The sequence below is a fragment of the Palaemon carinicauda genome, chromosome 27, assembly GCF_036898095.1.
Source record: "Palaemon carinicauda isolate YSFRI2023 chromosome 27, ASM3689809v2, whole genome shotgun sequence".
Classification (NCBI taxonomy): Eukaryota; Metazoa; Arthropoda; class Malacostraca; order Decapoda; family Palaemonidae; genus Palaemon; species Palaemon carinicauda.
This window is the reverse complement of record NC_090751.1, coordinates 75,262,647-75,286,870: the sequence shown is the minus strand read 5'-3', so window position 1 is coordinate 75,286,870 and position 24,224 is coordinate 75,262,647. Positions and strand designations below refer to the sequence as shown.

General features: G+C 43.4%; 1 protein-coding gene across 1 annotated transcript in view; it reads left to right on the top strand.

Moving 5' to 3' along the window:
- Nucleotides 1-24,224, top strand: part of Sap-r (Saposin-related) — a 1,093,325-nt gene that overhangs the window by 172,252 nt on the left and 896,849 nt on the right. The window lies entirely within an intron of this gene.

Sequence of the window (24,224 nt, the reverse complement as noted above, 5' to 3'; positions counted from 1 at the left end):
GTCGGTGATTTCCTTCACAAGGTCAGAAGGAAAGAGGTGTTTTCCCCAGATGTTGGAGGAAATCAGCCTCCGGGGTTCGTGTTTCACGGTGGCACCTGCAAACACGAATTCACGACAGGCTCTCCGAGCCTTTATGAAGTGGTACAAGTCCTTCATCACGGTCATCAAGTGGGATTTGGAGAGTACCATGTAGTGGTCTGGTACTCTGGTGTCACAGGCCATAACTTTGAGTTGGACTTGATGAGATAGGAATGCTGCGAGCCTCTCCTTCGTATCTTGTTCCCGACGAAGGAGGTGATCGTTGAGCTTAGGGAGGTCTTCATTAAACTGACGTCCGGCGACGTCAGGATCTAGCCTTCCCACGACGAAAGTATGCTGGACATCTTTCCAGTGTCGAGTGTCAGGGGGAGTAACTATGGAGAAGGGTCTGCACTCCTCCAATGCAGGGCAGGCTTTCCCTTCATCCGCAGCTTTAAGGCACGCTGTTAAGGCCTTTTCCAAGAATGGAAGAACCGCACTTTCAGGTGCGACATAAGTAGGGTGCTTCTTGCTCAGGGCCGGAAGCTTAGAGCAGGTAAAGCCTCTACTCTTGAATGCGGCGGCTAGCATAGCCTGGGCCTTTGCGAGATCGAACACTATCTCTTCCTTAGGTTCGGTCTCTTCCTTCGAGGCAGGTTCGGAACGAAGACGGACGTAACAGTCCGGGTAGGCCTCAAAGTTTGGGAAGAACTCCACGTCTTCCAAAGGGACCGTGCCGATCTTATCACTGACGAAGATCCTGCCGGTCGCGATAACCATATGCTCAGCATACCTCCACGGGTTGGCATGTGAGCAAGCGGGGAGATCCTTAACCGAAATCCTCTTCGGTTCTCTGGATCCCATCATGGACCTGATGAACTCCTGGTTCTCCTTCAACCTGTCGTCCATGACGGCTCTAATCAGTCGGATCATTTCTTGAGTAGAAGAAGAAGGATCCGGGGTCGAGGAGGTAGACGGAATAGACATTTCCGACGGTGTAGGAGTAGGAGCGGGGATGGAAGGAGGAGCAACCTCTTGCTCCGACTCGGCGTATTCCACCTTGTCTTCTTCATCTTCGGCTCCTTGAGCCATAAGCGTTTTCTCCGTGTCTTCCGAGACATCCGATATCTGTTCGTCATCTTCGGAATCCAAGCGGCACTCGTGCATGGACTGAGCCATGACAACATCAGGTTCCACTGTAATTTGGACAGTGGGGATCACGTCTTTGGGTATCACTGAATCAGGGGAGGCCTTAGGGAACAAAAGTGACCTCAATTCTTCGGTGGCCAGGTAAGGTCCGGTGGCATTTTTCTGGAAGCCACGCACCCACTTGCGTAGCTTTTCACGAGAAATGTCTCTGACCTCCTCTGAGGGAGGGTTATGGAAGGCTTCAACTAGGTGAGCCTGACAGACCGTACAGTTCAGTGGATTCCAAAACTTCAGATCCCCTTTCTTGTCGGCACAAGGGGCGTGAGTCCTGCAAGCCGTATGCCCGTAAAACTGCGGGCGTTTCACAGCGCAGAAGGCGAAATCACACTTCATCTGCTCCTCCTGTGGAAGAAAGAGAAAATGAGTATGGGGGAGTCATAAGAATGGCTCTTAAACTAAGTTAATATTAAATATTAATTTTAACTTAATGAAGGGTGTGATGCATAGAGATTGAAATAGTAAAGGAGAACATACTCCATGCATCTCGCCCGGCTGGTTACCGTAAGCTTGGTCCTTGGATAATCCGAGCGACCGAAGGCACCGGATAGAGTTCCTTAGAGTTCCATAGGGCAATGGAATTCCGTGGAAAAAACCCAAGGGTAAGATTGGGACCGAGATCATTCGGTCCCAAGCTAGGGGCTAGAAGGCCTCCTTTTAAGGTAACTGCTTCCGGCAACCAGCCGTGCTAAGATGCACGCAGCATGCTGGAATTTAGAAGAATGCAAAGAGACAGCATGATCACTAACAGAACAGTACCAAGGTATTGATCTTAATAGTGGAAACAGCCTATCTGTTTGCGGTATAGGGCTATCAGTGTCATATGATAGCTAGAAGAAGGGGGTGCAAGTATTCTTGACGCCTCCGGGGGTTTCCGGCAAGCCGCCGGCATGCCGGAGTTCGCTCCAGCAGAGTTTCTGGCATTAGGACAGACAATGTTTAAAGTCAATCATATACCAGGGTGGCGGCCGCCGGTACAACGGCGGCACGCCGGCAGGGGAGCGGCGGCTCCGGCAGTCGGAGGATGCCGGTTTGGTGACTGGGATAAGGATGGTTAAAGCGGAACCGGATTGCCGGCAGTAGATGCCGGCACTCCGGCGGCCGACCGGCGAGCGGACGACAAGCTAGGAGGAAGGAGAGCCACCGGTAGGAGCCGGCGGCAGTCGGCAGTCCCCCGGCACACAGGGGGCTGGCGGCAAGGGTAGGGAGAGTCACCAAGGTAGGAGGCAGGTATTGCCGACAGTAGAGGCGGCAAGAGACCAGCACCCGGATAGTGAGAGAGACAGGGGGGAGGGAAGGGATGCAGGAAGTTCCGTCATGGACTCCGGACATCCCCCCCTCCCCTGAGAGGGTGTACCCATGATAGAGGCAGGCTCTAACATCCAGGAGCAGGGGTCACTGAGGACCGGGAGCTCGGTAGCCCAAGGGAGGGCTAGGGGACACCCAAAAGGGGGGGAGACTCCCATATGCAGAACAAATCTAGAAACTAACCCCATAGGACACTATGAGGGTATATGTACCAGAGCGGACTGCACATGGAAGCTCGGGTAGCCCTACTACTCCACCCTAGGGAGGAGTTGTAGGACAGGGGACAGATGGGTATAGACTAACCTAAGCATAGGCTAAGCTATACAAGAGATAGGTGGGGAAGGGAGAAGAGAGAAGTCTTCCAAGGAGGGGTTTCTGTACCAGAGCGGCCACTAGGGAAAGGGAGGACACTCCCTAACCTAAGATAAGGCAGATCGGCTAAAACGGTGCATGAGTACAGTTTCAGCATGGAACAGAGAAACCTTCCTAACTCAACCTAGAGCAGGGCTAAAAGTCCTGAACTAGGAAAGGAAGAAGACATATCGCTATCGCAGGAAAGTCATAGACAATCCTAGCCATAGAGGTAGGGCTAGCCTAACCTCACTCTCGGACGCAACCCTAAGGGGGGTTCATTCCCTTAGGGAGGACTGAGAGGCGATATATACTCTATTAGACATTTGATCCCTTTACTCAGAAAAGGAATCAAGGCTAATTAGAGGGAATGCCAAGGCAGGGGATGAAGGAAGCATATAGGGGTCCTACAAGTAGGTTAGGTTAGAAAGAGTCACTAACTAACCTATCCCCTATATGGTCCCTGAAGGCGAAAAACATTTGCATCACGGTCAAAAGTATTGTAAAATAATGCCACTATCTTCATAACTTAGCCTAGGATCACTAATAAATCATGCATGAACACTTATATGCAGGCTCACTGGCCTGGGGGCTATAGTAGCCGACTGGTATGAGGTCAATCGATGACCGATAAAAAGCGTCGAAACACGATATAAAAGTTCCTAGCTATGAAGACTAAATAAACTAATGTATTCGATTAGTAAATAAGGCCGGAAGCGTTGTTGTGGCTAACTAAATAAGGCATGCATAACAACAACGACGCCATAAAATGGCGGGTCCGGTAGAGGCACAGCTCTGCCACAAAACAGCAATTATCTCGGAAAGTAATATTTACTTTACGGTCAGAGCTTAACTAAACAATACTGGAACCTTGTACTCAACTTTCCAGAAGAAGGCGAGGCCGAAGGTAGCGACATAACGTAGATGCAAATCGATAAAGGTAACACAGGGAAAATCCGTCTAAGTAGGGCAGCTACTAAACAAAGGATGAAGACGGGCGTGACGTCATTTGAGCAATGGCGCCCGTTTGTTTACGTCTCGAGTATCAGTAGTAGCCACGAGTGAGATTGGCTGTGGAGTGGCTCCCAGCTATTCTCAACCCTTACACACCGAAGCATTAACTCTGTTCGGGGTGAAGATAGCTATGTGGCGCGTTCAGACATGCGTCCCCTGTTGATATACGATGTCTTAAAGGGAAACCTTTGAGATACTCGCTCCAGAAGTTAGAATTCTGTGATAACCTGTGGTTAAATTCTCTGGGAATATCTTAGTAGTCTTATACCCAAGGAAGCTACCAAAAAGGAACCTTCCATCAGGACGCCATGGCTATCTCACCCAAAAATTACTTTGTGAAGCCACAAAAATTTCATTTGTTACACACACACACACACACACACACACACACACACACACACACACACACACACACACACAGTGTGTGTGTGTGTGTGTGTTTTAAAAGTACTAAACAAAAAAAAATACGATAGATTAAAACACATTGGTGCTTGTGTAATATTAACTAACTGTATTGATGGTTTGAATAAGTTGAGAAATGGTATAAATAATACTTTGTTGCTGTATTCTTACGCGCATGTTGAGAGCGGCAGCTAGACATCAGCTGATCTGATCACAGCCAGAAGTAAAACAAAAAGAAGTGGGCAATACTCGATTTTTAAAACACACCCAAAATTCAAAAACAAATGCACATGTTTTCTTAAACTGCAATTAACTATTTGAAGAGTAGCAATTTTCTAGAATAAAATGATATTTCCTAAAAAATTGGGGTTTGCTGACAAAATCGGATACCGTATTTTAAGCTATGATTGAAATGGATGTAAACACGATATATTTTTTTTGTTTTGTATTTAATTGACACTTTAGGAAAATCGATTTTGGTTTCTTCATCTATTAGTAAGTATTGTATAACACGAGAGAGAGAGAGAGAGAGAGAGAGAGAGAGAGAGAGAGAGAGAGAGAGAGAGAGAGAGAGAGAGAGAGAATGAGAATGAATCAGCTGTTGTACAGTGAACCCTCGTTTATCGCGGTAGATAGGTTCCAGACCCGGCCGCGATAGGTGAAAATCCGCGAAGTAGTGACACCATATTTACCTATTTATTTAACATGTATATTCAGACTTTTAAAACCTTCCCTTGTACGTAGTGCTGTTAACAAACTACCCTTTAATTTACAGAACACTTAATGCATGTACTAACGTACCCTAAACTAAAACAGGCACAAATATTAAATACGACTTTATATCATGCGTTTCCTAAACACGCCAAAAAGCACGATAAAAAATGACAACCAATGTTTTGTTTACGTTTATCTCTGATTATAATGAAGAAACTAACGCATTTACACATTTGTGTATACAGTAGGTTAGTTTTTGCATCGATTATATTGATTATTCAGTACAGTATGTTGATTTGGTTATTACTAATGTTTTACTTAATTTTTCTTAGGACTTCCAAATGAAATGTTTTTCTTTATGACGCCGCCTGAAACGACGGCGTCATAAAGTACGCTCAGTAAACAAACTAAGGAATTTAACGTGCATGATGAAAGTGATAAATAATGATATTACAGTAAAAGCTTTTATAAAATATGTTATTACAAATTTTTAAATATTTAACTTAGCCGGTGAATATATAATAGCTGCAACTCTATTGCTCGACAGACAAAAAAACAGTAAAAACTCGCCAGCGATCGCTATACAGGTTGCGGGTGTGCCCACCAGCGGCAACTGTCGGCCAGATACCACTCTCGATGTAAACAAAGACTCAATTTCTTCTCTGTCGACGTGTCGACAAGACGTACTTTTACTCGCTGTAGAACCTGGAGTTTTCTCAACATATTTGGTGAAGTACTTCATTTTGGTTTGAGCTTTCGCAGTGCAGGTGTTTTATCTTCATCTTAAATCTTGAACTCGTTTTTGGATAGATTTAATTTTTGATGACAAAGAGAGTATGGACTTTCTTTGACTTTTAAATGGCCGACCCTTCCCTTAGACGGAAGTGTGTTTAGGCTTTTAGCAATTATCTTATCACGTTATAAATTAATTATAGATTTTCCTCTATATATTTTATATCTCACCGCCTTTATTAGGCCTCTTCGATTAACTTTCCATTTATAATAAGCATAAAAATAAATTTTAATGATTTGTTTATATGCGACCTTTCCTGAGAGTAGGCGGTCCTAACTTGGAAACCGAAGTTAAACAACGTTGAGCCCTTTTCAATCGTAATAGCTTTTAAAGAGCTAATGATTTAAAACTTTTTAAATGAATATTTTTAATAAATATTTTATGAAAGATTTTCTTTGAATAGTCTTCGTACTGTTTTCAAAGATGAACTAACGTTTAGTTTATTTATGCTACGCAGTTTGCGCTCTATCGTTACGATAGAGAGAGAGAGTATCACGGTTGCACTTTGCAGAAAGAGTAAATCGATTCTGACGTTTTGTTCATTCTTCTTTCAAAGCTTAAATGTTTTAAATTCTATTTTAAAGGAACTTTTTAATTGAAAAACCTTTCAGTTTTTTCCTTTGGTCAAATAACATGTTTTTTTTTGACGAAACGTAATTGGGCTCTTCTCTTAGGTGCGAAATCAAGAGAGAGAGAGAGAGATAGAGACGGAGGGAGAGGGAGAGAGAGGAGAGAAAACGTTCCGTTCAAGCGGGTAACGTTGTTCTCGAGTTACTCTCGTCCCTAGTCTCTGTACGGGGAGAAAGGATAAAACGTTTTTAGTTTTATTCTCGTCCCCAGGCAATGTACGGTGAGAGATTGAAAACGTAATTTTGAATGAACTAGTGTTTAGTCTCTTCCCCAGCCACTGAATTTTTTATCTTGAAAGATGTTTACTGTGTTTTGCTGGTATTAATGTGCTTGGATTATACGACTGATTTCGCATTTACTACCTTTTGATGAGGGTAGAATTGCGTGCTTCAGGTAGAAATCAGTAAAAGTTTCGATTTCAGTGAAATAAGTGCAAACAGAAAATCGTAGTGATAAAGTGATATTGCGCAAAGTGTTACAGTGTTGCGTAACCGAGGGTTCGTCTGTTCGTGCCTGTCGTTCACCTAGTCCGGGACCTCTTGCAAGCTCCCAAGCCCAGGGGAGAAGTAATGTCGTACGACTTATGGGTTCGAGAGGCCTTGATCAGCGAACAGACGTTCCCTCTATGGTATCGGGTGTATCTTACCAAGATCTCCCCTACCATAAGGCGAGAGAGACAATTTTCTCCTCGTCATCCGAAGGCTTTTCGCATAAGAAACCTGAAACAAGGTTTCGAGGCCCTTAAGCGAAAGTCAGTCCTTTCAGGACAGGTCCAGCATCCTGGTTGTAGCCATTAGGACAGCTCTGACCCTATGCAGTCATCGGAAAACTGCTCGCCGCCTAACAAAAGCGTAACACAGACTCCGAGAGTCTTTTTGTTGGCAAGGTTTTGCGGTCACAGACGTTACCCTCGTCTCTTACCGCAACCATTTCCGTTGATGTTAAATGGGTTGTACGGCAAGACATGCAGAATAAGCTTGCCTCCCTTATGGAAGACTATTCTGCCGATTAGTACGTTGAGCCTAGCCGTTTATCTCATCGAGATCCTGGCTTTCAGCCAACCTAACGTTCCTTTGTGCGTCCTGGTGACGTTGGCGTAGCTAAGTCACGTCAGTCAGGTTGTTTAGAACCACACTCGATGCGGTCTCGTGTGGATTTTCAGCCACATTTGGACGTTAGGCCACATGCTGATGCTCCTGTTGACGTTCAGGACGTTTGCTAACAATCGGAGTTGACTTGTTTTGACGCTGTGCGTCAACCTCCGCATTCTAGAGTTGTTTTGACTGCTCAATCTAGGCGGTCAAAGCAGTCTCGAGTGGACGCTGTGCGTCCTCACGCACCTGTCGTTGTTGACAGTTCACAGACTGTCAAGCAGTTACATGACGTTGCGTCCTGGTCTCTCTCACCTGTTGTTGTTGACAGTTCACAGACTGTCAAGCAGTTACATGACGTTGCGTCCTGGTCCGCTACTAATGCACCAGTGCGTGTGGACTCTGCTTGTAAAGCATTGCCACCACGGTAGGTCTCTCCCTTGCTTGAGAGTCGGCTATTATCGGACGAGGTTCCTTTAGATGAGGAAGTTGCTGTTCCCCCTCCTACTGATATTCCCTTGAGGACTCTGTCAGACGGAGAGGAGCCTAAAGCTGCTTAGCCCTCTATGGACTTTAATTAAATCATGCTGATTTTTAAGGATCTTTGTCCGGATCTTTTTGTAACTGCTGCTCCTCGTTCGCCTAAACGTCAGAGCTTACACTAGGCCTAGCTACTTCGAAGCCGTTGTTTTATAAGCTAGTGCTCTCTCGCTCTCCTAGAGAGCTTTACGTTTGCTAGGCGACTGGTTTATCACCAGGAGGAGTTTGGGGGATACAGCCTTTGCTTTCCCTTCTTTTAAACTGGCTTATAGAGCGAGAGTCTGATATGACACGAGAGAAGTTCTCGGCTTGGGAGTTTCTGCCTCTGCCCAGATAGACTTCTAAAATCTCGTAGACTCTCCCTGGCGCCTGGCCAGGAGACGCTCCAAGATTTTACAGGTCAACTTCACAGCTGTTTTCGAGCCTTTGAAGTTTTGCTGTACAATTATGTCATGCATAAACAAGGCTTTCAGGGATGGCTCCAATGATCTGACAGCCACGTTCTCTGCAGAGACAAGTCCCTCAGGGATGGCTCCATGATTTGGCAGCCATGTTCACTGCAGGAGTACGTAAGAGGCAAGTGCGCTCAATGTGTTCATTGTCAAGACAAACTTCGCGATGAAGTCTACCAGGCTGTCTTGACAGCATTTATGGAAGGCGACTGGATGGTCTCTCTCGACCTTCAGGAGGCATACTTCCACATTCCTATACACCCGGATTCCCAACCGTTTCTGAGGTTTGTTTACAGGAATGTGGGGTACCAGTTTCGAGCTATCGGAGATCAGAGCCTCCCTGTACTTAGACGACTGGCTTCTCAGAGCCTCTTCCAGTCATCGCTGTCTGAAGGATCTCAATTGGACTCTAGATCTGGCCAAGGAATTGGGACTCCTAGTCAATTTGGAAAAGTCACAGCTGGTCCCATCCCAAACTATTCTGTATTTAGGGATGGAGATTCACAGTCAAGTTTTTCGGGCTTTTCCGTCGGCCCCCAGAATAGATCAAGCCCTGCTCTCCATCCAGAAGATGCTGAAGAAAGAACGCTGCTCAGTCAGGCTGTGGATGAGTCTGGTAGGGACGCTGTCATCCCTGGAGCAATTTGTATCATTAGGAAGACTACACCTCCGTCCTCTTCAATTCCATCTGGCTTTTCACTGGAAAAAGGACAAGACGCTAGAGGCGGTCTCGATCCCGATTTCCGAAAAGATAAAGTCTTGTCTGACTTGGTGGAAGGACAATATCAGCCTAAGAGAGGGTCTTCCCCTGGCAGTTCAGATACCCAACCACGTTCTCTTCTCGGAAGCATCGGACTTGGGCTGGGGCGCGACGCTGGACGGTCGGGAATGCTCAGGTCTGTGGAACTCGAGTCAGAGGAGCATGCATATCAACTGCAAGGAGCTTTTGGCGGTTCATCTGGCCTTGAGAAGCTTCGAGTATCTCCTTCGAGGCAAAGTGGTGGAAGTAAACTTGGACAACACCACGGCCTTGGCGTACATCTCCAAACAGGGAGGTACCCACTCACTGACGTTGTACGAGATCACAAGGGACCTGCTCATCTGGTCAAAAGATCGAGGCATCTCCCTAGTAACGAGGTTCATCCAGGGCGACTTGAACGTCCTAGCAGATTGTCTCAGTCGGAAAGGTCAAGTAATTCCAACCGAATGGACCCTCCACAAGGATGTGTGCAAGAGACTTTGGGCGACTTGGGGTTAACCCACCATAGATCTCTTTACAACCTCGCTGACCAAGAGGCTTCCAATCTATTGCTCTCCAGTCCCAGACCCAGCAGCAATACATATAGATGCCTTCCTCCTAGATTGGTCACATCTGGATCTTTACGCATTCCCACCATTCAAGATTGTCAACAAGGTACTGCAGAAGTTCGCCTCTCACGAAGGGACAAGGTTGACGTTAGTTGCTCCCCTCTGGCCCGCGAGAGAATGGTTCACCGAGGTACTTCGATGGTTAGTAGACGTTCCCAGAAGTCTTCCTCTAAGAGTAGACCTTCTACGTCAGCCACACGTAAAGAAGGTACACCAAAGCCTCCACGCTCTTCGTCTGACTGCCTTCAGACTATCGAAAGACTCTCGAGAGTTAGAGGCTTTTCGAAGGAGGCAGCCAGTGCGATTGCTAGAGCAAGGAGAGCGTCTACCATTAGTCTACCAATCGAAGTGGGAAGTCTTCCGAGACTGGTGCAAGTCAGTTTTCTGTATCCTCGACCAGTACCTCTGTAGCCCAAATAGCTGATTTTCTCTTATACCTGAAAAAAGGACGATCCCTTTCAGCTCCCACTATCAAGGGCTATAGAAGCATGTTGGCATCGGTCTTCCGGCATAGAGGCTTAGATCTTTCCAACAATAAAGATCTGCAAGACCTCCTTAAGTCTTTCGAGACCACTAAGGAGCGTCGTTTGGCTACTCCTGGGTGGAATTTAGATGTGGTCCTAAGATTCCTCATGTCAGACAGGTTTGAGCCTTTACAGTCAGCCTCCCTGAAAGATCTCACTCTTAAGACTCTTTTCCTGGTATGCTTAGCCTCGGCTAAAAGAGTCAGTGAGATTCATGCCTTCAGCAAGAACATCGGATTTTCGTCAGAAAAAGCTACTTGTTCTCTGCAACTTGGTTTTCTAGCCAAAAATGAGCTACCTTCTCGTCCTTGGCCTAAATCTTTCGATATTCCCAGCTTATCGGAGATCGTAGCCAATGAACTAGAAAGAGTCTTATGCCCTGTTAGAGCTCTTAATTTCTACTTAGCTTGTACTAAACCTTTACGAGTCCAATCTGAAGCGTTATGGTGTTCGGCTAAGAAACCATCCTTGCCTATGTCAAAGAATGCTTTGTCATGTTTTATCAGATTGTTAATACGAGAAGCTCATTCACACTTGAGTGAGGAAGACCGATCTTTGCTTAAGGTTAAGACGCACGAGGTTAGAGCTGTAACAACTTCCGTGGCCTTTAAGCAAAATAGATCTCTGCAAAGTATCAGGAACGCAACCTATTGGAGAAGCAAGTCAGTGTTCGTGTCATTTTACTTAAAAGATGTCCAGTCCCTTTACGAGAACTGCTACACACTGGGACCATTCGTAGCAGCGAGTGCAGTAGTGGGTGAGGGCTCAACCACTACAATTCCCTAATTCCATATCCTTTTAATCTGTCTCTTGAAATGTTTTAATGTTTTTATGGGTTGTCCGGAAGGCTAAGAAGCCTTTCGCATCCTGGTTGATTTGGCGGGTGGTCAAAGTCATTTCTTGAGAGCGCCCAGATTAGGGGTTTGATGAGGTCCTGTTGTATGGGTTGCAGCCCTTGATACTTCAGCTCCTGGGGGTCTGTCAGCATCCTAAGAGGATCGCGAGGCTCCGTAAGGAAGACGTACTTACAAGGCAGAGTAATCGTCTAAGTCGACTTCCTTACCAGGTCCCTATTTATTTTGGTTTTGTTATATTGATAACTGCCAAAATGAAATAAAAAACTCTTAGCTTATATGATGTAAACATATTTAACTCTGGTCTCTACCCACCTCCTTGGGTGTGAATCAGCTATTATATATTCACCGGCTAAGTTAAATATTTAAAAATGATATTTTAATTATAAAATAAATTTTTGAATATACTTACCCGGTGAATATATAAATTAAACGACCCTCCCTTCCTCCCCAATAGAGACGCAGTGGGATGAGAAGAAATTGAGTCTTTGTTTACATCGAGAGTGGTATCTGGCCGACAGTTGGCGCTGGTGGGCACACCCGCAACCTGTATAGCGATCGCTGGCGAGTTTTTACTGTTTTTTTGTCTGTCGAGCAACAGAGTTGCAGCTATTATATATTCACCGGGTAAGTATATTCAAAAATTTATTTTATAATTAAAATATCATATTATTTACCGTATCTATATAAAATCATACATACGTAGCAAAGCAGGAAAACAATCTAAGAGAGAGAGAGAGAGAGAGAGAGAGAGAGAGAGAGAGAGAGAGAGAGAGAGAGAGAGAGAGAGAGAGAGAGTTGTTTTACATATGTAAATGTAAATTTAAAAAAAAAAATAGCCCCATTTCATATAAAATAGATTACAAATAGTTTACTTTATCATATTACAGTAGTCTGTAAAATACTGTAAAGTTCAGTACAGTATGTTGTTGTTATAGTCGTGGCGATGAAATTCTCACGAAACAAAAACACGCCATTTGATTACAACAGTTGATTCATTCTCTCTCTCTCTCTCTCTCTCTCTCTCTCTCTCTCTCTCTCTCTCTCTCTCTCTCTCTCTCTCTCTCTCTCTCTCTCTTCGTGTTATACAATACTTACATTTAGATGAAGAAACTAAAATTAGTTTTCTTAGTGTCAATTAAATACGAAACAAAAAAATTAGGCCGAGTCTACATCCATTTCAATCATAGCTAAAAATACGGCATCCGATTTCATCAGCAAACCACTATTTTTTGGGAAATATCATTTTATTCTAGAAAATTGCCACATTAAGAAAGCATGTACTTTTGTTTTTAAATATCGGGTGTGTTTTAAAAATCGAGTATTGTTGACTTCTTTTTGTTTTACTTTTGACTGTGATTAGATCAGCTGTCATCTAGCTGCCGCTCTTGAGTGTGTACGAATACACTAACAAAGTATCGTTTATACCATTTCTTAACTTATTCAAAACCGTCTACAGTATACAGTTGATATTACATAAGCACCAATGTGTTATAACCTATCAAATATTTTTGTTTATTACATTTAAACCCCCCTCTATCTCTCTCTCTCTCTCTCTACCTCTTTCTCTCTCTCTCTACCTCTCTCTCTCTCTACCTATCTCTCTCTCTCTACCTCTCTCTCTCTACTCTCTCTCTCTCTCTCTCTCTCTCTCTCTCTCTCTCTCTCTCTCTCTCTCTCTCTCTCTCTGTGGGCTACTTTTCACTACCTCCCATTCCTTACCCCTCTCTATCTCTCTAACAAATGATATCTTTGTTGCTCCTCAAAGTTTCATTTATATTGAAAATCAATCATGATTCAATTTTCCTTACTTTCTCCAATCTCGCACCATCGGTCACATCGCGGTATTTTTTATATTTCCGGAAAATCCGCGATATATGTATATACATGGGTTATGAAAAAAATCCGCGAAGTGGTGAATCCGCGATGGTCGAACCGCGAAGTAGCGAGGGTTCACTGTAATCGAATGCCGTGTTTAGAGAGAGAGAGAGAGATTTTTATAATTATACTTTGTACTCAATAAAACCAATCTTTGCAAATCAAATGTATATTGTTTAAAATATGACAAAATATTGCTGACTCGTTACAGAAGTTTAGGCTATTCACTGCCAATAAACGACCTCCAGTCTACTCGTGAAAACCTTGAACGCCCGAAGGGAAAAATAAAGCTTTTATATATACTGTACTAAAAAAGAATAATGCTTTAATATACCATCATTAACACTGCCATTAAAATTATCGAAAGGTTGGAGAAAGATAAAGATTGCCGAGAACGTAACCACAATTCTGTTTACATTTTGTCAGCTGGACTCGCACAGTTGATTTCATTGTTGATGTGGAATTTTATCCTTAAATAGGCTATTTATAATGAAATTATGTTAATAAGGTGTAATGTTATTATTGTTTTGTAACATTTATCATAAATCACTGTATTTAGGGCTACCAATATACTTAAAAAGATAATAGATTTGATACATTTTGTAGTGCTTGACTAGCAGACTTTGAACAGCTTCGCAGATACAGAAAATTTATTTTTGAAAAATAGCTATCGCATAAAAGGGGAATCGTATAATTCGAACACGTATAATTTGGGACCCTACTGTAGATGTAATGAATGTTTTTCATTAACGGATGATGAATGGGTAACATACGAACGTTCTTTGAGTTTGAACTATCGTTAATCATTTTCTCTTTCATTTAATCTTGAAATCCTTTTCTTTGGGGTTATGTTTATTAATATTTCCTTTGTTTTTTGGTTGTCGGTCTTTCTCTTAACCATTCAAAATGGCCGACCCCTCCCCTGCTATTCGTAAGTGTGTTAGTGAAGGGTGTCGTACTCGACTCCTTAAAGGGTCTGTTGATCCACACGATATTTGTGTTAAATGTAGGGGAAAACCTTGTTCTTTTGATAATAGATGTACTGTAATGAATGTTTTTCATTAACGGATGATGAATGGGTAACATAGGAACGTTATGTTAGGAGACTTGAGAGTGATAGAGTTAGGCGTAGTTCTTCACGATCTGTTGAGGTAGCCTTACCTAATGTTAATATTCCTAATCCTATTCCTTCCACCGTAGTGGTAGATCAGGAACCATCTATAAAAGACATGTTTACCGCGATTCTGGCTCTCGGTGAAAAAGTTGAGTCGTTATCAGCAGATAGAAATAATAATTTTTCTGAATTAAATGTGCTGAAAATCCTGAAACTGTCGGAACTGTGGAAAGTGTTTCTAATGTGTTCAGTGTTGTGGAGGGTGCGTCTGCACGATCTTGCCGTTCACCTAGCCTAAGACCTCTTTCGAACTCTCGAACCCATGGGAGAAGTAAAGTCGAACGGCTAAAGGGAACGAGAAGCGTCATCAATCGTGCAGACGTTCCCTCGAACGCTCCTGTTGCCGTATCACAGGTCGTTCACCCTCATCGTAGGAAAGGTGAGGTTGGTACGTTATCCCCGTCCTCCGATGAAGGTTCGGGTAGTGAAATGTGGCGTCGAGCGTCTAGACCGCTTAAAAGATCGCATGCGGTTGCTCAGCATCCGGAATCGCCTGCATGTCCAGGCTGTAGTACGTGGGATTCCCCTGAGCATTTCCGTTCTCCCGTCACTTGTACTCCTGCGATGCGTCCAGATCACGGTATTCGAGTAGAGAAAATACTTTCCGACTCTGAATTTGTTTCTATGGCCAATGTTACGATTCATGCGCCACCTCTCCCCTTAGACTGGCTTTATTTACCCGAAAAGTGTGGTGATGATGATTCTGTTTTACCGTCAAGGAAGGAATCAAATGTATTAACTGAAGATCCTAAGTGGTCTATGCTTTTATATATGAAAAAAACAGCTCTCGTCGTTCATGGATTCTTATCAACCAGGTGTTGGCAGTACGATTGGGCATCAGACGTCAGACCAGTTGTCTCACAGGCGGCCGGCAGTCTCTAGTGCTGACGAGTTATCGCACAGGCGGTCTCCCATTCGTAGTGCTCGACACCAGGTTGATATAGATGAGTCACGTCAGAGAGTTCTTGCTAAACAATTTCGACTTCCGTACTTGAAAAAGATCACCGGCGTTGGCAAATGGACGCTATGCGTCGCCACGAAGATTCTCTGCAGCCAACTTTTGACGCAGTGAAGCGGCAGCGTCAACAACATTTGGACGCTAGGCGTCCACAAGACGACCATGAACAGTCATCGTTTGACGGCAGAGGTCGTCCGCGTCAACAGCTAGCAGACACTACGTGTCCATGCGTCAACTCTCGGCAGTTGATGTCTGATTCCAAACGTCGGTCAGTACAACAGCTAGCAGATTCTAGGCGTTCTCGGGACGAAACGCGACAGTTGACTTTTGACGGCGAGCGTCGACCCATCCAGGTCTCTCATCAGTCAACTTTGACCTCCCCTCTTCAGTTGGATGAAGTTATTGACTCTGACAGGCCGTCTCATTCAGACGTTAATCCTTCAGTTCAGGCTGCAGCAGTTGCTGCACTGCCAGAAGACGAACTTGAAGAGAAGTCTGACGTGGACGAGCCTTTAGAAGAGGTTTCTGAGAATGAGGAAGAGAAACATTATCAACATGCTGTTGACCTTAGGAAATTTATGTTGATTCTTACAGAAGTTTTTCCTGATCATTTTACCCCTGTGGCCCCTCGTTCTCCCCCATCGGAGTTTATCTTAGGTAAAACAAACAAAGTGCCGGTTTATACTAAGATGGTACTTTCATGGTCTTCTAAACGGGCCTTGAAGTTAATGGGTTCCTGGATGGACTCTAAGAGAACTCTTGGCAAAACGGCCTTTGCTTCTCCTCCCGCAAGATTAGCCTCTAAATCTAGTGTGTGGTACGAGACTGGTGAAGTGCTGGGCTTGAGATTTTCTTCTTCTGCCCAGGGGGATTTCTCATGTTTGGTAGATTCGTCTCGTCGTCTAGCCTTAAGGGAAATAAAGGTTTGGTGGTCAATGATGGAGCTCGATCATTTACTTGAGGGTCTGTTCAGGGCCTTCGAAGTGCCTAATTACCTAGACTGGTCTTTGGGAGCTTTGAGTAAGAGGGTCTCAGATATGAAGGACACGGACACTAGTGGCCTTGTTCATTTGATGTCCTGCTTGGACAAAGGTGTGAGGGATGTATTAGCTGCCTTGTTAACGGCTGGAATCCTCAAGAAAAGGGCCACGATGTGCTCTTTTCTCTCAGCAGGAGTTTCTCCCTACCAGAAAGCTGAGCTACTATTTGCTCCTTTGTCTACCACCTTATTTCCACAAGAGTTGGTGGGGGAAGTTGCCACTGCTCTCACTCAGAAGGCCACGCATGATTTGGTGACCAATACGGCGAGGAAAGTTTTGCCTTCAACTTTTGCTTCGCGTAAACCTAAGGAAGTCTCTACTGGTTTTCAACCTTCTCAGCCCTTTCGTGGGAAACCCTCCGGAAGGGGCTCTTTCAAACCAGACGGAAGGAAACCTAATAGCAGAGGAAACAAAACCGGCCAAGGTAGAGTCTGACTGCCCTATCCTTCAGACAGCAGTGGGTGCAAGGTTGATTCACTTTTGGAAGACCTGGGAGAGGAATGGAGCGGATCCCTGGTCCGTCAAAGTGTTAAAGGAGGGTTACAAGATCCCCTTCCTAGCTATTCCTCCATAGTCACAGATCCAGTGGATCTTTCGCCCAAATACAGAGAGGGTCTGAAGAAGCAAGCAATGCGTCTCCAGATGCATCTTTTACTAGAGAAACAAGTAATAGAAGAAGTCCAAGATGTAACATCTCCTGGGTTTTACAACCGCCTTTTCTTAGTCCCCAAGACTTCCTGGGAGTGGAGACCGGTTCTGGACGTAAGTGTTCTAAATGGCTACGTCCAGAATTTGACGTTTACGATGGAGACTCAGAAGATTGTTCTGGCGGCGGTGAGGAAAGACGATTGGATGGTCTCAGTAGACCTCCAAGACGCCTATTTCCATATTCCAATTCATCCCAGCTGCAGACGTTATCTGAGATTCATGGACGGAAACAAGGTCTTCCAATTCAGGGCTCTTTGTTTCGGACTATGCACGGCTCCTCTATTATTTACCAAGATCATGCTGAATCTAGCGAGCATGCTGCATTCGAGGGGAATCAGGGTCTCTCTGTACCTGGACGATTGGCTGATAAGAGCCTCCTCAGCTGATTGCTGTTTGAAGGACCTGAAAATAACTCTGGATTTAACCAGGGAACTGGGCCTCCTGGTGAGCTCGAAAAAATCGCAACTGACTCCATCTCAGGAGATTCTTTATTTGGGGATGGAGATTCACAGTCGGAGTTTTCGGGCTTTTCCGTCGCCTGTAAGAATACAGTCAGCTCTCTTAAAAGTCCAAACTTTCCTGAAGAAGGAACTCTGTTCCATAAGAGATTGGATGAGCCTTCTGGGCACACTCTCATCATTAGAGAAGTTCGTAACTCTGGGGAGGTTGCATTTGCGTCCCTTTTCTGAATCGCCATTGGAAAAAAGGGGACAGCCTAGACAGGGATGGCGTTCCCATCACGACCTCCATCAAGTCTCATCTTTAATGGTGGGACAATGAGCACAGACTGAAGGAAGGGTTGTCGTTATATCAGAAGAGCCCAGACCTCATGTTGTGTTCCGACGCCTCAAACTTGGGGTGGGGAGCTACTCTGGGGAAGGAGGAGCTTTCGGGGGCTTGGACAGTGGAGCAAACATCTCTCCACACCAACCAAAAGGAGCTTTTGGCAATTCATCTGGCCCTCAAAGGCTTCGAGAAGCAGATCAGAGGCAAGGTAGTACAAATCAATGTGGACAGCACTACAGCTCTTGCCTATATTATAAAACAAGGCGGGACCCACTCTTGGACTTTGTATGAGATAGCAAGACCTCTTCTCATTTGGGCATAGGAAAGTGACACTTTTGACTCGGTATATTCAAGGGGTCAACAATGTGAGTGCAGACAGACTCAGCAGTTGTCAAAATCTCCCCACAGAATGGATTTTACACCGAGACGTCTGCAAAAGTCTGTGGCGTTTATGGGGTCCTCTCGTGGATCTCTTTGCAACCGCAAAGACGAAAGACGGGAGTGTTACTGCTCTCCGGTACCAGATCCCGAAGCCATTCACATAGACGCCTTTCTGATGAACTGGTCTCACATGGAGGTTTATGCTTTCCCCCCCATTCAAGATTCTTTACCAAGTGATACAGAAGTTCGTATCCCACAAAGAAACCAGGATGACACTGATAGCCCCGTTCTGGCCGCCAAGAAGCTGGTTTCCAGAGGTACTGGAATAGATGGTGGATTTTCTGAGAAGCCTTCCCTTAAGACCAGATCTTCTCAGACAACCTCACTTGGCCCGAAACCATCTAAACCTCCGAGCTCTACGTCTGACTGCCTTCAGACTATCAAAAAACTCGTTAGAGCTAGAGGATTTTCGAAGAAGGCAGCCAAGGCTATTGCGAGGGCAAGGAGGTCTTCCACCATCAAGGTGTATCAGTTCAAGTGGGAGTTGTTCAGAGAGTGGTGTAGGGCTAACGCGATTTCTTCATCCAGTACATTTCTAACCCAGATAGCGGATTTTTTCATTGACCTTAAGAATAAACATAACTTTTCGTCATCTACAATTAAAGGTTACAGGAGTATGTTGGCTACGGTTTTTAGACACAGGAACTTAGATCTCTCCAATAATAAGGATCTGCAGGACTTGTTTAGGTCTTTTGATACCACCAAGAAAATTCAATCAGCTCCCCTTGCCTGGAATTTGGATGTGGTGCTTAAATTCCTCATGAGTGACAGGTTTGAGCCTTTGCACTCGGCTGCTTTTAAGGATTTAACCTTGAAAACTTTGTTTCTGGTTAGCCTAGTCACCGCAAAAAGAGTAAGTGAAGTACACACTTTAAGCAGGAACATTGGTTTTTCAGGATGGAAAAGCCATTTGTTCTTTACAACTGGGGTTTTTGGCTAAGAATGAAAATCCTACTCGGCCATGGCCCAAATCCTTCGAGATCCCTAACCTTTATGATGTGGTGGGAGATGAGTTAGAGAGGGTGCTTTGTCCAGTAAGAGCATTACGGCTGTATGTGGACAGAACAAAGAATCTGAGAGGTGACTCAGACGCTTTGTGGTGTGCAGTCCGAAATCCTTCACTGCCCATGTCAAAAGAATGCCTTGTCTTTTTTCATAAGACTGTTAATTCGAGAGGCTCAGGCTTAGTGTGATGAAGTGGATCAGAGGCTTCTCAAAGTAAAGACACATGAAGTCAGAGCGGTAGCGACTTCAGTTGCTTTTAAACAGAATCGTTCTTTACAAAGTTTGATGGATACGACCTTTTGGAGGAGTAAGTCAGTTTTCGCATCACATTATTTGAAACATGTTCAAACGCTTTATGAGGACTATTATACATTGGGTCCTCTCATAGCAGCGAATGCGATAGTAGGTGAATGATCTACCACTACGTTCCCTTTTCCTAATACCCCCCTTTCTATCTCTTGGAACTCGTAAGTTATGGTTGTTTGTGGAGGCTAGTCGTCAGCCTTCCGCAATCTTTGGTTTGATCAGGTGGTCAATTTGTTCCTAGAGTGCGCCCTGAACAAGGGTATTAGTTGAGGTCCTGTCATGTTATAGGTGATTGTACCGTTTGACAGCTCCTAGAGATCATCAGCCCCGAGTGGATCGCTGGATCTCCTAAGGATAGCGGACGAAATGAGGCAGAGTACCATTGCTGTCAGCTTCATTATCAGGTGAGAACCGCTTAAGTTGGGTGTTTATGTAATGCTTAAGTGAGTTTCAATATGTAGCTGTCTCTGACCCGCTACCAAGGGGTGTCAATCAGCTCTTATATAACCAGCGGGTAAGTTTTATATTTAAGAATTATATTTTCATAATAAAATAAATTTTTGAATATACTTACTCGCTGGTTATATAAATTGAACTCCTGAGCTCCTCCCCTCTAGAGACTACCTGTGGAAGAACTGAAGTGGCTGGGTGTAGTTCCACCTGTGGTAACGCTAGGGCGCGGTTGTACACCTGCCATATCTACGATATTGCGAGATTTTGAATTTCTGCCAGGGCGTCAGGAGACTTCAGCTCTTTATATAACCAGTGGGTAAGTATATTAGAAAATTTATTTTATTATGAAAATACAATTTCTCACACAGGAGTAAATTCAAGTATTTTAATTTTAGGAAAATAAAAGACACTGGCTAGTTTTATTCGACTACTTGTGGGGCGAATAAGAAGCAAATACATTTTACGTATTTATTTGTATAAAAAAAATAGATACAACAACAAATGTATTAAACTAGAATCCTTTTTACATAAACAACATTCTCAAAGTACATTTATATTTAGTATGCCACTCAAAAATTGCGAAATTATTAGGTTAATTTCACCTAGATGTTAGATATGTTTAAACACTCTATGAATGTACACACGGCACTGGTGTTATTGGTTAGATTCTACACCTATAAAGAACAGTCCAAGGGTCACCATAGTGATCCTCAATAAAAGGTATTACACTCAAAGGTGCTAACACTTTTTCACCCTTTTCACTGTCAGGTCCCAAACAGTTCACTGTTCATCGCAGCACTAGACGACAGGTTTTGTAACACTACCTTCCGCCACCATAAAGTGTTTTATTTCATGCACTTTCTTTGCATAATGTTTATAAAAGACTAGAGGATTTCCAACCTGTATATGAGCGGAGTCAATCAAAGTCCATATGCTGAAAGAAGTTCAGCGGGGAAGCAATTTTTCTCGAATCGTGACCTGCGGGTGTACTGTAAGGATCTGCTCTACAAATAAAGTAGGTGAGCATCGCCCTCAGTTGTTTTAGGGATAAGTTTGATCCTGAGGTTTCGCCTATGAAGAGCTGTCCTCCCTTGAAGTCTGAAGTTCTTCGAAGATAGACCTTTAGACACTCGACTGGACAGAGAGAGACATCTTCCTTCAGAGGCCAGATTCTCCAAGGACCCCACCTTTTGGTGGGTAGCTCGTTTTTGGCGAGAAAGTTATGATTAGGAAAAAGATTCAGTTCTTCCTCTTCTCCCTCTTGATGAAAGAATGCTTTGATGAAGTCATTGAGCTTCAGCACGGCATATTCCCGTGCTGAAACTTGATGACGGGCAAGAGGGTGCTCAAACTTGGGGAAATTGCTCCCCAAGTTCGAATCTAAATTTCTCTCCTTTTACTCTATTCCCTCTGCTCAGTATTACTTCAACCCTCTCCTAATTTTATCAACTTTCTTTTGCCTTGGTATCCTAACTCTGATTATTATTTCTCTTACATTTATGTGTGTATATATATACTGTATATATTTTTGGGCTCAGGCCATGTTGTCCTGATGGAAGTTCCTTCATTAGTAGCTTCCTAGGTTATATTTGACTACAGTGATATATCCCAGAGAATTTACCAAAGATATCCAGAATTCTAACTCCTGGAGCGAATATCCCTTAACACGTTGACTGCAATTGGCAATGCTGTGAAACGGCCCAATGGGCGTTCTCTTTAACCCCAATTAAAATCAGTAACAAGCTAGCTATTGACGTGAGAATTGTTATAGTGTATCCGTAAGGTAAGCTGAGTGCTCAGCCAGTGTAAAAAGCGTGACTTTATGTGGTACACTTCGCCTGACATAATAAAAGTCTTCATTGCAGGCGTTGTGTACCAAATACAGTGAACCCTCGCTACTTCGCGGTTCGACCATCGCGGATTCACCACTTCGCGTATTTTTTTCATAACCCATGTATATACATATATCGCGGATTTTCCAGAAATATCGAAAATACCGCGAAGTGAAGTGACCGATGGTGCGAGATTGGAGAAAGTAAGGAAAATTGAATCGTGATTGATTTTCAATATAAATGAAACTTTGAGGAGCAACAAAGATATCATTTGTTAGAGAGATAGAGAGAGGTAAGGAATGGGAGGTAGTGAAAAGTAGCCCACAGAGAGAGAGAGAGAGAGAGAGATAGGTAGAGAGAGAGAGAGAGAGGGGGGGGGTTTTAAATGTAATAAACAAAAAAAATTGATAGGTTATAACACATTGGTGCTTATGTAATATCAACTATACTGTAGACGGTTTGAATAAGTTAAGAAATGGTATAAATGATACTTTGTTAGTGTATTCGTACACACTCAAGAGCGGCAGCTAGATGACAGCTGATCTAATCACAGCCAAGAGTAAAAAAAAAAAGAAGTCAACAATACTCGATTTTTAAAACAAACCCGAAATTTAAAAACAAAAGTACACGCTTTCTTAATGTGCAATTAACTATTTAAAGAGTGGCAATTTTCTAGAATAAAATGATATTTCCCAAAAAATAGTGGTTTGCTGATGAAATCGGATGCCGTATTTTTAGCTATGATTGAAATGGATGTAGACTCGGCCTAATTATTTCGTTTCGTATTTAATTGACACTAAGAAAACTAATTTTAGCTTCTTCATCTAAATGTAAGTATTATATAACACGAAGAGAGAGAGAGAGAGAGAGAAAGAGAAAATCAGCTGTTGTACTCAAATGGCGTGTTTTTGTTTCGTGAGAATTTCATCGCCACGACTTTAACAACAACATACTGTACTGAACTTTACAGTATTATACAGACTACTGTAATATGATAAAGTAAAATATTTGTAATCTATTTTATATGAAATGGGGCTATTTTTTTTTTTTTTAAATTTACATTTACGTATGTAAAACAATCTCTCTCTCTCTCTCTCTCTCTCTCTCTCTCTCTCTCTCTCTCTCTCTCTCTCTCTCTCTCTCTCTTTTTGTGGTCAGAGTTAGAAGAGTACCTCCACATACATCTCCTAGAGATGAAGGCCGTCATTTTGGTCCCTCAACAGTTCCAACAATTCCTGGCGGGCCACTCAGTGGTGGTGATGAGCGACAACACCACAGTAGTGGCTTACATCAACAAGCAAGGAGGTACTTTTGCACAGCACCAATCCCATCTAGCAGGATAGATACTGAGATGGGCCGAGATTCACTTGTTACTACTATCGGCACGTTTCATTCCGGGCAAAAGGAATGTGCTTGCGACAACCTGAGCAGAGCATCTCAGATAGTGAGTACCGAGTGGTCTTTGGACCATCTAGTAGCCAACAGTCCTGACTTTGTGCGGTTCTCCGACAGTGGACCTCTTTGCAATGGCCCTGGACTTCAGGCTCCCCGTTGTATTGTTCCACAGTCCCAGACCCCAAGGCTCTCTGGCAGGATGCATTCCAACAACGGTGGGACAACATTGACGTTTATGCCTTTCCCCCGTTCTGTCTGATGAGGAGGGTACTCAACAAGGCTAGAACATTGGTCAATCTTTCAACGACTCATAGCTCCGCTATGGCATCATGCAGAATGGTTTCCGGACTTTCTGCAACTCCTAACGGAGCCCCCAAGAGAACTCCCTTATTTGTTGTTCGATATTTGTGAGAAAGATATTGAAAAGAAGAATAAAAATCACACAATTTTGTCAGACAAAATTTTGATTTTCTTTTTATATTTTTTTTCACTATTTTCCGTCTAGACGAGGAAAAAAATAAAAATTCATTAAAGAAAAAACAGAAAGGAAAATCAAAATTCTGTCTGACAGAATTGTTTGGTTGATAGAGTAGTTTTTATGGTATAAGTTTCAATACAATTATTATTATAGTAGTGGGGAAAAATACTTAAATTTTTTTTAAAATCATGATTTTTGCTAATAAATCCAAAAGTTTATGATGAAATGGCTTGAAATTTTTATATGATGAAGGTATTATATATGTCTAAAACATATATAGAAATGGTGTAATTTGTATCAGAAAAAAAAATGGCGGACATGGCGGATGGTCCCCTTAAGTGGTATGAATGTCAAAGTCCTATCATTAAAAATTATATTGGCCAGCTGGCTCCATAAGTAGGGACTATTTGTGGTACACTCAAAAAGTAAATTAAATCTTTATTTTATTTTTGTGTTGTCTTCAGTTTCAAATGGATATTTTGATCTTATTCTTGCATTTTACTTC